At 33.9% G+C, this 16774-nt stretch overlaps 2 non-coding genes across 2 annotated transcripts; both read left to right on the top strand.

Annotated features, from left to right (window-relative positions):
* The first annotated feature begins 7856 nt into the window (after nucleotides 1-7856).
* TRNAR-ACG lies at nucleotides 7857-7929 on the top strand. Its single transcript has one exon. It is a non-coding gene; the product is annotated as a tRNA-Arg (tRNA).
* A 1404-nt stretch (nucleotides 7930-9333) lies between these two features.
* On the top strand, nucleotides 9334-9406 carry TRNAR-ACG. Its single transcript has one exon. It is a non-coding gene; the product is annotated as a tRNA-Arg (tRNA).
* The last annotated feature ends 7368 nt before the right edge of the window (nucleotides 9407-16774 follow it).

Below are 16774 nucleotides of genomic sequence, written 5' to 3'. Positions count from 1 at the left end.
GATCTTGGCGACCCAAATGAGAAAAGGAATTATAATGCAACAAAGAGTAACAAGCCCAACAATTCCATACCAAACCCGAAGCAAAACCAATAAGTAACTTTGGGATGTTTGGTTCGCACTAACCATTGCGAATCCACAAACGTATGCATACGCTAAGCATACAACGGCAACACACATGGCTAATGTCAATAACCCACCAAAAATCCTGTTTTTCAAAGGAAACCCACTCACTATCATTAGAATCACACTCACTGATGCAAGGAACGATATCGAATTCGCCATAAAATAACGTATGTAGATTTGGAGTGATTTGCATGCCATTATTGCAGTCCCAGCTTGGGCATGCACATCTATTCCCTGTTTCCAGCTGCAATTAGTCAACACATCTTGTTGCCAAATCCCGCCAGGAGGGTCGATAGCACCTTGAAATGTCACGGTTGCTATCACCGTCGCTACCAACATCAATGTGCCTTGCACTTCTTGTAGCCAATCCCCTTTGTATTTTAGACTATTCTTCCAAATCTCCCACCATCCTCTCTTTTCCTTGGATACTCGTTTTCTTCTTTTCTTGTTTCTAGTTCGTTGAACGCTCCATTTTTTACTTCCTTTTGTGCCATTTGGAGCTTCTAAATCCGCCATGGTCAATGGATTCTCAGTATCATTGAAGCAAAAGATTAGAACATTTGGAACAATTTCTGGGTCTTCTTGAATTGGCGTCTTCAACGTTTGAATGAAGCCAATTTTTGAAGCTTGATAGAGCTTTCTTGTATTCTTTTCAACGGGAGGTATCCTTATCCTAATTTCATCATTGCCTCTGGCTTCTTGAGACTTGGAAGATTGGGTGAGTTCTTGATGTTTTTCTTCCATTTGTTTCTGCTTTAACTCACCTCCAAATGATCATTTGCTCCAAGAACAATTTACAAGTACAACAAATTTGTGTTTTTAAGACATTTTGTTGAAATTTTCAACGACATTGACCTCTAAATTTTTAATTTTGATGCGTGAAATAGTGGTCACCAATTGTAGAAGAGAAGAAGTAAGAACTCATTATTTATTCATTTTAAAGTTGAATGATTGATTATATGTATAGTGTCGTCCCCTTAACACGGCGGTGACTTTATGAACGCATACTCATCCACGTAAGAAAAATATTTGCTAAAAACAAACCGCTTATAAATTATAAATTATAAAAGATATGAAAAGAGCAAATAAATAGAGTAATAAATGGATATAAGATATTTGTTTATAATAAACGGAGCAAATACTAACCCTCCCCGATGGAAGGAAAATATTTTGAGAAATTCATGAACCTTTCTATGTTCTTCCATCTTCTTTTTCCTTGGCCATATATCTTCAAGCTTTTATGAACACCGTACCATGCAATCAAAATCAAATTCAAATTTTGCTCCGAAGAAAAACCAAAATATTGTAAACAATAAGAAAGAAAAGTTTTCAAGAACGACGTACCAATGTTCTTGTTTAGTCCAAAACTCTCTTTTTTTTGTTCTTGGCCAGGTTGCGATTCAGCTCGATCATCGACGTAGCCCCCGACAACAGATGCGATGGTTTAACGGACCACTCCATTTGTTGCATTGTCGTTTCCAATGCTTCTTGATTAAACTCAACAATCTTCCTCTGCTCATCCATCGCCTCCGCTTCTCGATCAGATACTGCAGTTTGATGACTCGTGTCTCTCTTCGTATTTCTCCGACGACGATGCGCCGTTTGAGCCGCCGAAGATAAATATTTTGTAGAATCAGTCGATTGAGACTAATCACGGTTTTAGGCTCCTTGGAGAATCCAAAACAGAGGCGAAGATTGCTCGTTCCAATATATTCAGCGGTCGATGATCCTTTATTATATCTTGAAGGTTATGATTTTGAATCTAATTATGTTGATCCGTCGTCGATCGAACCTGTCTCTAATTCGAGCTCTAAGGCGGAGTTCGATCTCCCCAATTACAATTCTGCTTCCATGATTCACTTTTCACAGTTTAATCACTTAAATATCGAAGATATTGAGATTCAATTGCAGAACTTATCTACTTCGTCTCCGACACTGATTTGTAATTATTTGTTTGACATTGTCAACTCGGTGAAGAGTTTGCCGCCAAAAGAATCGCTACCGCCGCCGCCGGCCATTGCCATTAGAAACTGAGGCAGGAGATCGGGGATCAAGAACTGGAATTGGTGCATACACCAACACAAGTAAATGACTATTTTCTTTGTATTAATTATGCAAATCAATTGATTTTTGTTTTAAAGCTAAATTTAAAAATTATTAAATTAAAAAAACGGTTTATTTTATAAATATTATTTATCTACAAATTTGTTTTAATGTCTGTTGCCGTTTATTTCTGATGGGGTTGAACATATTTGAAATGGGTGATCCGAAGAATATAGCAAATAGAGTGGTGGTTACAAAATCACACATACAGGTGCCCGGTCAGTACTTTAATCAGCTAGGAAAATCGAAAGAGGTGGAGTATTCACGATATCAATACTGTCGATCCGGTATTATTAATGCAAGTACGTGCTAGTCTAGGACTACCACTAATACAATCACCAGATATCGGGCATCTTTTTCAATGGTTATAGATTAATCTGAACAATCTTACTACAAATTAAAAATTATGGCCAATAAGATCCATCTCAACATAACCAACCTATGCTTTCTATCCAGATCTTCGATCGTAGAAGTAATCTAATTCTATTGTAAAAGTAATCTAATTCTAGCATCTTTGCTTCCAGATCTTCGATCGTAAAAGTAATCTAATTCTAGCCTTATCTCTTAGTTGATCCCAATTTTATATAAGGAGGTGTTAATTACGGTGTTAATTACTTTTATTCAAAGGTTCTTACTTTGATTCAAAGGTTCGAGGTGTTAATATCTCTTGGTTGATCCCAAATTTTATATAAGGAGGTGTTAATTACGGTGTTAATTACTTTCATTCAAAGGTTCTTACTTTGATTCAAAGGTTCGAGGTGTTAATTACGGTGTTAATTATTTTGATTCAAAGGTTCTTCCGTCTTGAAAGTAATCTAATTCTAGCCTTATCTCTTGGTTGATTCGAATTTTATATAAGAAGGTGTGTGTTAATTACTTTCATTCAAAGGTTCTTACTTTGATTCAAAGGTTCGAGGTGTTAATTACGGTGTTAATTACTCTAATTCAAAGATTCTTGCTCCAACAAAAACTTGAATTGGGGAGTGTTAATTACTCTGATGGAAAGGTTCTTGCTTCAATAAAAGCTTGTATTGGTTAGGCTGAGTATTAGGGTCCTTATTAATTATTGTTCACCTCGTTTATAAAATGCTTATAAATAGCTGCATAAAATACATACACATTATAAAAATAATTTAATCTTTATATATATATATTTAACGTAATTATTTGTTACTCGATTAGGAATTTCATTTTCGATCCTCCTCAATTTCATTTTTTTAATATTTTATTAAAAAAAATTAAAAAACACATTATAAAAACCAAACCATTAATATTTTATTTAAAAAATGTTTTCAATTTAAAAAAAATAAAAATACATTTCTTCTTGAAAGTTAAAAAATATTATTATTACCGCTGCTATTTTCAAAATCCAACCACCTAACACTACTCCCATATTAAACTGGAAGTAGATAGTCATAGACTACGTATTGTCTTTGACTTTTCTTTACTGGTTACAAGCTTTAAAATGCATTTGCTAGAGGTTTCCACACCAGGTGTTTTGTTCTCCTCCCCAACTCGGACATTACAATCCACACCTCTTCAGGGCCTAGCGTCCTTGCTGGAACTTGGATGTGGGACCCTACCAAATCGATCCCTTTGGGGGCTAGCGTCTTTACTACACACTGCCTCGTGTCTACCCTTTGGAGAACAGCCCAGGCCCACTGCTAGCCGATATTGTCCTCTTTAGATTTTTCGTGGCCTTCCACACCCAAGTATTTTGTTCCCCTCTCAACCGACGTGGGACATTACATGAAATCACACAACCATATTAATATATATAGGAGAAGATTTAGAATCACTCACAACCATATTAATATACATAGGAGAAGATTTAGAATCACTTGTTGTTAATATACACAAGAATTAGAATCACTCACAACCATATTAATATACATAGGAGAAGATTTAGAATCACTTGTTGTTGTTAATATACACAAGAATTAGAATTACTCACTTGTTTTGACAGATTGAACTAGGTCAACTTCTCTCTGGTCTGATAGAATCATTCAAAAGCCGATCGATTTTTTTTCTTGAATATGTAGTTTGACAGTGGACAATATCTTCGTATAAGAGTAGATTTAGCGATTTGTGCACCCACCATCTTTATTGCAATGAAAACCAGTTGAAAAACATTTGCATGAACATGAAGTTAAACATATTAACAAAATTTTGTGTTCCTCGTTTTAAAGTTTTACTTACAATATTAAACACTCGGTTTTCTTGCCATTGCAACGCCGGCTAGATCTGTTTTCATCATCCTCCCTTATTCAATAATAAATCTATAAGAACATCACTTCTTGTCCATAAATTTATTAAGTTGCGAAAGCGATCTAAAAAAAATCACCTATTTCTTTTATTAACACAATTATTGTTCATCTTGTTTATAAAAATGCCTAGAAACACCCGCCGCTACATAAAATACATACACTTTATAAAAATAATTTAATCTTTATATATTTAAGGTAAGATTTCTTACCAGGAATTTCATTTGTATTGCTCTGAATTTCATTTTTTTAAATATTTTATTAAAAAAGAAAATTAAAACACATATTATAAAAACTATTATAAAAACACGTTACAGAAACTATTAATATTTTATTTAAAAAATGTTTTCAAAACTTAAAAAAAAAAAATTAAAAATACACTTAAACACTCCTTAAAAGTTAAAAAATATAATTATTACTACTCCCTTTCTTTAAAATACTTATAAACTTTTATTTGGTAACTCTACTCAAACAAAATAGATTAATATTAAAAAAAAAACTTATTATTCATTTTTTAAAATGAACCTTTCTTCCAAATATTTTTTATATAGATTAGATTAATACAAAATAGTTCGAAAAAAAAAAAAAACTTAATATTCATCTCGAAAATGAACGTGGTATCCCCTTCTCACTATTTTTTTTCTACGCAGGTTGCACTTGCATCCTCTTCCTTCTAAAAGATAAATTTTCCTCCGAATTCAAACCCTTAATTATTTTCAAAATACAACCACCCGACACTGCTTCGATATTAAACTCGGAGTAGATAGTCATGGGCCCACTAGTAGATATTGGCTTTCCCTTGCCCTCAAACCTTTAAAATGCATTTGGTAGGAGAGGTTTCCACACCCTATAGGTGTTTCGTTCTCCTCTCCATCTGATATGGGACATCACGATCTACACACCTTTAGGGCCCAGCGTCCTCGTTGGCACTCGGATGTGGGACCCAACTAAATCCACCCTTTGGAAGCTAGCGTGCTTACTGACACACTCCTTGTGTCTACCCTCTGAACAGCCCAGGCCCACTGCTAAAAGATATATGGTACTTTTTAGACTTTTTATTATGTTTCTGGACCCTGTCGTATTTTGTTCTCCTCCCAAGACATGGGACATCACATGAAATCACACGAACATATTAATATATATATAAGGAGAAAATTAGAATCACTCACTTGTTTTTGAATATTTAGTTTAACCGCCTCTACAATATCCTCGTAAATTGTAGCCATCTGTGCAGCCACAATCTTTATTTATTTAAAAACATTCCAAATATCCGCAAGAACACGAAGTTAAACATCAACTAAAGAGTAGCCGAATTAGTTTTAAAGTTTCACCTATCATTTTAAACTCTCAGTATTTTTTTGCAATTACAACTTGGTCTTTTATCTCCTCCCTTATTCAATAATAAATCTATAACATTTTTATCCATAAACTTATTAAGTTGCGGAAGCGATCCAAAAAAATATTCACCTCTTTCTTTTGTGATACCATTACGTTTATCTCATTTATACAAATACCTGTATACACCTGCCGCTACATAAAATACATACACATTATAAAAATAATTTATATAAGGTAATTATTTCTTATGGGTTTGCTCCGGTTGATGTTTTGATCTTCACCACTAGAATGGTTTACCTCCGCGACAATATTTTCTGCCACGATATTCCTTTTGATACGAACGTTATCAATCTCGTTCGGATGGTTGGTCGTTATCAATTGCAACTTCGTGTGTATTAGTTCTGAAACAACCAAAATTAATATTTGAAGTAAGAAGGCAGGTTCTATTAACTATAACCAAAATAAAGTTTACAACCTGACACAATACAATCGACATAAGAATATATAGTTAATACCTCATAACTTTCAATTTTCTAGGGCTGTACTTGGAGAAACCTTCTTATACGGTTATGGGCGGGTCTTGTTAATTTACATCTATCCCACCGGTTGGTTATCGAATCATTACAATTGATGTTCGAGCCCGAAGAAGAAAAAGATCCTCGTGAAGTGGGTTCTAATGAAAAGAATCTAGCCTATTTCTATGTTCCTCCTATTCTATATTTCCTTGAATCCGAAGGAAGGAAAGAGATGTTAGTGAGAAGACAAAGTACTTTCCAACTCCAGCTCTTCAATGGATGGAAGATTTTTGAAACCTTGATCGTTTGAAGTAATTTCATCTGATTCTATTTCTGAACCCAAATAAAAATGAATTTTAAAAATCTTAAAATAAACCCAAACAAAACAAAGTTAAAAGTTACAAAATAGAAAGTTTAGATATTTATTAAACCTATTTTTTAGATTTAAATTTTTATGTCGTCTATTACAAATTCGATAACAACAACAAGTTGTGGGTAAAAAATCACTTTTTTTAGATGAGAGGTGAAGAAATTAAACTCAACCACACACAATAATATACATATAGGAAGAAGAATTAGAATCAATCACTTTTTTTAAATCCGTAGGTTGGAGCCTTAATGTGATCAGTAGGTTAGAGCAATATGTGCGGCCACGATCTTTATGGGAAAAGCATGAATACGACGTTAAAATGTGAAAGGAAGAGTAACAAAAATAAAAATGTGTATCATAGTTTTCAGCCACAATTTTCACCTCTTTACAAACGTTATTAGTCGTTTAAATTAATGAGAAGGCTTCTAAAGTTAAAAGTTCAAATATCATCGACAGGTACAAGTTCTTTCTCAGTTACAAATGTCTTTCTAATTTACAAAGTTCAAATATCATTGACAGGTACAAGTTCTTTCCAGTTACAAATGTCTTTCTAATTTTCACAATAAATAGGGTAGGTGTGTTCATTTAGGGTTCTATAGAAATTAAATAAAATAAAAAGCAACAAAAAATAATATTTTAATTGATGTCAATTATAGCGGTTGGGGTTCTACCAAATCCACCGCTAGCAAATATTGTTCTCTTTGAGCTTCACGCTGCTAGAGGATGGTTCCACACCCTTATAAAGGGTGATTTGTTCTATTCCCCAACCAATGTGGGACATCACAATCCACTCCCCATTTGGGGTCAGCGTCCCCGCTGACATCTTTGGGCTTTCCCTTTCGGGCTTCCCCTCACCTTCCACACCCTTATAAAACTAGTTTAGAATCTCACAAGACAAAAAATGGGAAGGGTCGAGTTTTAAAACATATATTTATTTTTCAACATGTATTGATGACTCTGTGGCCCAATAGATAAGGCGCTGGTCTACGAAACTAGAGACTCTGGGTTCAATCCCCAGCAGAGTCGGTTCATTTCATGATCCATGAAAGTAGTTTAGAATCTCACACAACCCCAACCAAACAAGACAAAAAATGGGAAGGGTTGGGTTTTAAAACATCTATTTATTTTTCAACATGTATTGATGACTCTGTGGCCCAATGGATAAGGCGTTGGTCTACGAAACTAGAGATTCTGGGTTCAATTCCCAGCAGAGTCAGTTCATGATCCATAAAACTAGTTTAGAATCCCACACAAAAATGGGAAGGGTCGAGTTTTTAAAACATCTATTTATTTTTCAACTTGTATTGACCATTAGAGTTGGTTTAGTTCATGATCCATAAAACCAGTTTAGAATCCCACACAAAAATAGCAAATAGCAAGGGTTCGGGCAAATCTCACACAACCACAACCAAATAGGGTGTATAAGACAAAAAATGGAAAGGGTCGGGTTTTAAAACATCTATTTATTTTTCAACATGTATTGACGACTCTGTGACCCAATGAATAAGGTGCTGGTCTACGAAACCGGAGACTCTGGGTTCGATCCCTAGCAGAGTCGGTTCAGATCATGATCCATAAAACTAGTTTAGAATCCCACACAAAAGGGTCCGGTTTTAAAACATCTATTTATTTTTCAACATGTAATGACGACTCTACTCTCGGTTTGGTTCATGATCCATAAAACTAGTTAAGAATCTCCCACACAAAAATGACAAGGGTTCGGGCAAATCTCACACAACCACAACCAAACAGAGTGTATAAGACAGAAAATGGGAAGCGTCGGGTGTTTTTTTATTTATTTTTCAACATGTAATGACGACTCTACTCTCGGTTTGGTTCATGATCCATAAAACTAGTTAAGAATCTCACACAACCAAAAGTGTACAAGACAAAAAATGGGAAGGGTTTGGTTTTAAAACATCTATTTATTTTTCAACTTGTATTGACGACTCTTGGCCCAATGGATAAGGCACTGGTCTACTAAACCATAGACCCTAGGTTTGATCCCAGGAGAGTTGGTTCAATTCATGACCCATGAAACTAGTTTAGAATCTCACCAAACAGGGTGTATAAGTTGGTTCAGTTCATGATCCATGAAACTAGTTTAGAATCTCACACAACCAGAACCAAGCAGGGTGTATAAGATAAAAAATGTGGGAAGGGTCAGGAGGTGCTGGTCTACGAAACCAGAGACTCTGGGTTCGATCTTGACTACTCTGTGGCCCAATGGATAAGGCGCTATGTGCAAGACAAAAAATGTGGGAAGGGTCGGGTTTTAAAACATCTATTTGTTTTTCAACATGTATTGACGGGTACAGTGTGCAAGACAAAAAATGGGGAGGGTCAGGAGGTGCTGGTCTACAAAATCAGAGACTCTGGGTTCGATCTTGACGACTATGTGGCCCAATGGATAAGGCGCTAGTGTGCAAGACAAAAAAATGGGAAGGGTCGGGTTTAAAACATCTATTTATTTTTCAACAGGTATTGACGACTCTACTCTCGGTTTGGTTTATGATCCATAAAACTAGTTAAGAATCTCACACAACCAAATAGTGTACAAGACAAAAAATGGGAAGGATCGGGTTTTAAAACATCTATTTATTTTTCAACATGTATTGACGACTCTGTGGCCTAATGGATAAGGCGCTGGTCTACGAAACCAGAGACTCTGGGTTTGATCCCAAGCAGAGTCGGTTCAGTTCATGATCCATAGCTGGGGATCGATTCAGTTCATGATCCATAAAAAATTAGTTTAGAGAATCCCACACAACAAAACTTTGTAGGGGAAGGGTCGGGTTTAAATATAATTAAATAAAAACAATAATACATGACGATGAAACTAGAGTAGAGTGACTAGTATACATTTTTTTAAAACATCTATTTATTTATTTTTTAATATACATTTTCAAAAATTATTTTCCAATTAATTAAAAAATATAATTAAATAAAAATAATATATGTATTGACGATTTTGTGACCCAATGGATAAGTCGTTGGTCTACAAAATTAGAGATTCTAGGTTTGATCCCTAGCAAAGTCGGTAGATGATGAATTATCTTAAGCAATTGTTGTTTTGAGATCGGCTCCAAAAGGGTAGAAGATATTAATGCTTGACGTACATGGTTTGATCATAATGCTTGACGTATATTTATGGATAGTTGGCAGAATTGTTGTTTTGATTTATGTTTTAATGCTTGACGTACATGGTTTGATGTTTGCATGATGTTTACCTTAATATGATAATGTTTTCCATATTAAGCGTGCATGTTGTATGTTCATAAGTATAGGGATACTTCCCCTGAGATGATGAGTGCAGACACGCGATCATATTAAGTATGCATGTCGTATGTTCATAAGCATAAGGATACTTCTCCAGAGATGATGAGTGCATACACGCGTAGTATGACGAACTATGCTTCCCCGAGAGATGATGAGTGCAGACACGCATAGTATGACGAAGCAGGGTGTTCGTGAGGAGCATGACACCAGGGGTTCCACTGACCTCCAGACGTAGCTATAGATTAGCTTGACCATAGAGGGTCTAGGGGATGTGCGAGCCCCTGGAGATTCACACTCGCACGTGTGAATCGTGTGTGACCTCCAGACGTCGTTACAGATTAGTTTGACCAGAGAGGGTCTAGGGGATGTGCGAGCCCCTGGGGATTCACACTAGCACATTTGGGTCGTGTGTAGGAAAGTATTACACATCCATAATAGTTTGAGACTGGAAGCCACCCCTAGAGAATAGAAATAGATCAGGATTGCATGTCTTTGATTAGCATGACCCCTATAGTAGGGTCACTTACTGAGTATTCTTCAAAATACTTTGTGTGTCATATCATTTTTCAGGTAAAGGCAAGGTATCCATACACGGATGACGACGGCATCGCCAATAGTGACCGTGACACGTGCTTAGGATAGTCGCATATTTAATTTCCTAGTCTTTGTTTGAAACACGTAAGACCGACAGTGTTTTCTAGAAGTTTGAAGATTTTCTAAACGTTTTTAAAGTCTATGTTATAAATGATGTTCATTTAAGAGTTATATTTTCGCATTAAGAGGAACTAGCGATTCTAAGTTTGTAGAAATTTCGAGTCGTTACAAAAATTGAAGTTCAAATGTATTATTTCTTTATTAAATTTGGAGAACTTACTTTTTTTTTTCTTTTTATTTATTTAAAACCATCATTACCCAAAATTAAGTAAATAATCTCTTATAGAATTTGATATGCACATACGATCAAATGTATCATAAACTAAATGATATAAAACGGCTCTAAGTTGGATCATTTAGTCTCGTGATTATGCTCAAAATAGGATCATCTAACCTATGACCTTAACTAGACCCGAAAATAGGATCATCTAACCTTATTCTTATTTTATATATATTTATTTATTTATGGCATAAATGATTTAAGCAAATATAGTCATATTTATTTATAATTATAGAATAATTTAGTATATTAGCCTTATTCGCATAATTAATTTTGATGCATTATTACTAACTACAAATTTAATTGAAACATATTTATAAAAATTAAATATAATAAAGAAAGAGAAAAAAAAAATTAAGAACAATAATAGAAGGGTGAGAAAATAGAAAGTAATAGTGAGAAGAGGAAGGAACACGGATCAACACTTAATGAAATAAAAATATCTTCGTACATTTATATAATATCATATAGATTTATGAAACATACGACTTTGAAACAAAAGAAAGAACGTACATTAATGAATATTAGTATTTGATGAAACATAACGTGGAAGATCTTATTTGAGTTTACATCATCTTTAAAATGTGATGGAGTTAAGGTGGTGGGATTTAAGTTTCAAGTGTAAAGTGCAGAATAAGTTGACTGCCCAAGCAAGAAAACGGGTTATGTGGAATAGAAAAACCAATCCAACCAACACAAGCAAAAAGAAACTTCCAAATGAATAGGCACTACTTGTAATAGGTTGGTGGGAACGGTTGATGCTAATCATTCCAACTCCAAGTAGATACCCAAATATTAAGAACACCACTGCAACAAACATGGCAATCGTTAACATGCAACTAGAGAACTTATTTTTGAGTGGAACTCGACTGATGGTTAGCAAAATCACGCCCACAGAAGCCATAAATGACAGTGTGTTTGCCATTGAGTACCTCCAGTAATGCATTATTGCAGCACCAGCTAACATTGTCTCGTTGTGAAAATTGCTGTATAAGAATCTCCTTTCATTGTATTGATTGTTTAAATAGTCAGTGGAATTGTAAGGAATATCTTGTTGCCAAACTCCATCCAGCTTGAAGCAACTATAGCCACCAACATCATTGTCCCTTGCACTTCTCCAATCCAGTCTCCTTTGTACTTCAATTTTTTGCTTGATACCGTCACCCACCCTCTCGTCTTTTTGGTGGACGATGACACAATTTTTCTTTTTTGTCTTTTAGGCTTTCTTGCCTTGGTCTTTTGTAAATCTGTACCTTCTTTCGTAGCATTTGAGGCTGTAAAGTTTGTCAAGAAAAATAAATACTCTACCATCTACAAAGAAAATAAGTTGTGATGATTTTCATTAAAAATTGATATATAATTGATGATAATGAAAGAGAATTCATTTAAAATTTTCTTTAATTACTTACCTCTCTTTGTTTGAGCACCATTGATACATCCAAAATAGTATTTCCTTTGCCATCCACTGTATTTAGGAAACCTTCACCTTCATGATTTAGAAATCTTGCCCTCTAAATTGTTACTTTCTACACATAAATGTAAAATAGTCCGACCGTCGTTGAGCTTCATCCATACAGATTTTGGTCTTGCATGAATAAGCTCTTGCATGATCTCGATTTGTCCACTAATTACTTCATAATGGAGAGGAATGAACCCGTTGTTATCGTAAACCAAGCAAGCACTCGTGTTGTTCTCCAACAAAAAAGCTCAAACGATGTCCATGTCTCCATTTTTGGAAGCAAGGTGGAGGGGCGTTGGTTGAAAGGCATCAACCTCAGATTGCATCACAATGCTAATTTCTTGATTTGGTTGATATGGAGAAATGGAAGAAGGTATAGGTTGTGGGTGAATCTCCTCCATTATTATTATCTCTTTCTTAATGCAAAGACTAATATATATATATATATATATATCTCCATTATTATTATCTCTTTCTTAATGCAAAGACTAATATATATATATATATATATATATGATAAACCGTAGTACATGAATGAGGCCCCACGTTTGCGAGTCTTAAAGTAAACTAATTATATATTTTTCAACAATATTATAGTTTATTATGTCATTGAAGACGTGTAGCCTTATATATATAAAAGGATTGTTTAATATAAACTCAAATTTAAAGAAGAATAATTTTATTAGGGGCAATTACGGATGGTCTTTATATAGACGTTTTAGAACATCCGGCATGGTCATAGACCCGTAGCTGAGTTCGAAAGCAGTGGATCAGACTTTTAGAGTGGTGACCTCTTTTTTTTGGAAGTCAAGACTCAATCGAAAATCTTCTCTTAAATGAGCGAAGACAAATACAAAGTTTTTATAATGGAGTGAATTTAGACCTGATTTATAAAACTTTCACCTACCAACTTCAATCCCTCGAAGAAAATTATTCTACAACAAAAACTTGATCAGAATAACCCGAAAAGTTTAAAAAAAAAAAAATAGAGGAAGACAAGTAGATTCAAAAAATGTTATACATATATATAGTTATCAAAATTATGTTGTAGTTAAAAAGGTTTGATGCATTAACCTTTTTTAAAACAAAATTCAGTATAAATTAATTTATGAAATTGGTACAAATATTATTTTGTAGTTTTAATTGATAGGAGCCGGTAAGAACTACGAATTTTTAAAAGTCTTGTTCATTCAATAATCAAACAGAATTGATGACTCTATTCATTCTTTTTTTTTCTATGGAATAATAACAAAGAAACTGTCGTTAAGGTGGAGAACTGAACCAAGAATTCTCTTTCTTTATCATCAATAACAAATATTAAAATAATATGATATATCGTCATTGAAAACAATATATTAAAAAAAGTATCATTTGCCTCTTCATTCGAACACATAATTTTTTAAAAAATTTCATATCAATATTAAATGGATATGACGAGTAGACTTTTTTTTTTTTTATATTTTTTTATATTTTATATTTTTATTTTTTTTACAAGTTAATGATAAATAAAGAATAACAAATGAATATTATATTGCATTAAAGTAGAGAATAATATTTACTCATTTGGTTCAATGATTTGCCTATGGGATTTGCAAAATTCTTTTTCATTCAAATTGTAGACTTTTTTTTTTATTTTTTTAATAATAAATAAAAGAATAACATGGGTGTAATTTTCAAAACCAAAAGAAAAATAAAAGAAATTGGGAGAAAACAGAAAAAGAAAATTGAAAAGAAGAAAAAAATAGTATGGGAGGCTGGGGAAAATAAAATATTACTTATAAATGTATAGAAATCTCTCTTGAACAGACGCATTTTAAAACAGTGAGGTTGACGACCATACTAATGGGTCAAAGCGAACAATATTTATTAGCGATGGGCTTGAGTTGTTACGATTGATAGTAGTTGGGTTATAGGTTCGTAGACTTTTTTCTTAGGATAGAGAGTCATACACTTTTGTGGCTCATGTATGAACTTGATGATAATGTTAACTCTATAAGTTGATGTTGGTTTTGAGTTATACCTTCCAAGAGGGGTCATGAGATAGTTGACGCTGCAAGAGTGTGAGAGATCCAATCCAATGGATATGAGTTATCTTAAGGCCTAATACTAGATGAGGTAATTATCAGCTTCTTCAGAAAATTCTATTCATAATGATGCTCTTCTATTCCTCCATTCTAGTGTGCTTTGTTGAAGAATTTGCTTTAGATAATTCAGTTCAAGATAAACAAACTTCCCTTTCTCCTTCTGCCACCACCTCCTTTTCAGATTTTTTTTTTCACTTTGGCCATGTTCGATTCCTTCTGTATTACTACCTTTCCATTTGAGGATATCAAATCTAGCTTCTTCATTACTTTTTCCCAATCACAACACTTATTTTCTTCAAAAATTACGTCTTTGCGCACAACTATCTTCTTGGATGCTAGATCATAGAGTCTTTATGCTTTAGATTCTTCACTCATCCCTAGCGGCACGAACTAAAAAGTTTTATCATCTAACTTCTTTTTCTTACCTTCTAATACATGAACATGGCCAATATGTCCAAAACTAAAAAATAATTAACATTAGGTTTTACGCTTCCAAGCCTCTTAGGAGTCATATCTTCCACTACTACGGTATGACTTTTGTTGAGTATATGCACTGTTTGATTTACTATTTCTGGCATGAAATTCTTTGGAACTTCCTTTTCTAATAATATACTTCTAACCATGTTGATCATTGTTCCCTTCTTGAGCTCAACTACTCTATTTTATTGGGGAATGTACACTAGAGTAACTCTCCACTTGCCCAGACAACAAATAAAATTTTTAATCTCTTTCTCAACAAGACTTTTATAATTCTTGGAGATAGGAAAGGTTTTAGATTTTTCAGCAAGAAAATATACCCGCACCTTGAAGCTATAATCATCAATAAAACTTATGAAATATCTATTCTCACGGTTGAAAAAGGATTTGAAATGTCCATAGATGTCTGCATGTACCCATTGCGGCCTTTGCGTTACTCTCCTTTAACTTCTCTCTTAAAATACATCCTTGTGTTGCTTTCCCACCATGCAATCAATACATATTTTAGATGATGTTTGAACTAGGCTAACCCTCTCATCATTTGCTTATGTTGCAATGTTTGAAACCTAGATACCCATGAAGGAAGTAGGGGTTTTGACATGATTCTTGCAAGTAATATGAACATCTCGTTTGCAGACTTTGTTGTTTGCATAATAAGCTTCTTCTTGGTATGATAGATTATGCATTCTCCACGTTGTATTAAAATAGATACACCTCTTTCTTGCAATAATAGGTTATTTTTCAACTCAAGTATATAGGAAACATTAGTGATTACTTGAGTGAGTCTAGCAATTTGCAATTTAATGTTACCTTCTCCCAACACAACCATCTTCAAATTATTTTCGAGGTTCACAAATTTTCAAAATTCCTTATCTAGATATGATAATCATTCATTGTTGGTACACATATGATTTCTACACCATGAGTTAAGGAACCAAACATTTTACTTCCTCAATTGATTAAGCTCCACATATGACAACAACAACATTTCCTCTTTCTCCTCAAGATCCACACAATTCACTTCCTTCTCCAATTGAGGACACCCATGTCTAAGATATTCTAATTGAAGACAAATACAATACTCAACTGTAGCTTTGTTGAATGAATGTCTACCTCTTCCTCTTCCTCTAACTCTTCCTTGAAAAAATTCACAAGCTCATCGCTCCTATTTCACCAATTATAGTGCTTGATAAAAAAAATTCACAAGCAGAGTTGGTATATGACCCATAAAATTAGTATAGTAGCTTACAAGACAAAAAAAATGGTTAAGGTTGGGTTTTAAAACATCTATCTATTTATTTTTAATTAAATAATAATAAAAGAAAATGTAATTAAATAAAAACAATACATGTATTCAAGATTCTATGGCTCAATGGACGAGGCGCCGGTCTAGGAAACCAAAGACTATAGGTTTGACCCTTGGTAGAATTGGTACATGACCCGCTCCTTTAGCTCACACATTAAAAGCTACCAAATAGCTTACAATACTAAAGAAAAAAAAAGGGTAGGGTCCGTTTCAAAACATCTATCTATTTTTTTTTTTAACATTTAATTAAGATTTATAATTCGATTTGAATATACATTTTTAAAAAATATTGGAGGGTAAATAAAAATAATATATGTATTGCTGACTCAATGTCCCAATGGATAAGGGCCTCTGGTTTTGATCCCGAGCAGAGTCGGTACATGACTCATAAGACTGATTTTAGAGGGTTTTGGGTTTGATTCCCAGCAGAGTCGGTACGGTACATAACTCGTAAGACTGATTTTAGGGATTTAGTTAGTGTTAAAAGACGTAGAAGACAAAAAAAAAAAAAAAAAAAAAAAA

Source organism: Cucurbita moschata, unplaced genomic scaffold (genome assembly GCF_002738365.1).
Source record: "Cucurbita moschata cultivar Rifu unplaced genomic scaffold, Cmos_1.0 Cmo_Scf00020, whole genome shotgun sequence".
In the NCBI taxonomy this organism is placed as follows: Eukaryota; Viridiplantae; Streptophyta; class Magnoliopsida; order Cucurbitales; family Cucurbitaceae; genus Cucurbita; species Cucurbita moschata.
The sequence above is the reverse complement of the archived record's forward strand: the minus strand, read 5'-3'. Positions and strand labels throughout refer to the sequence as shown.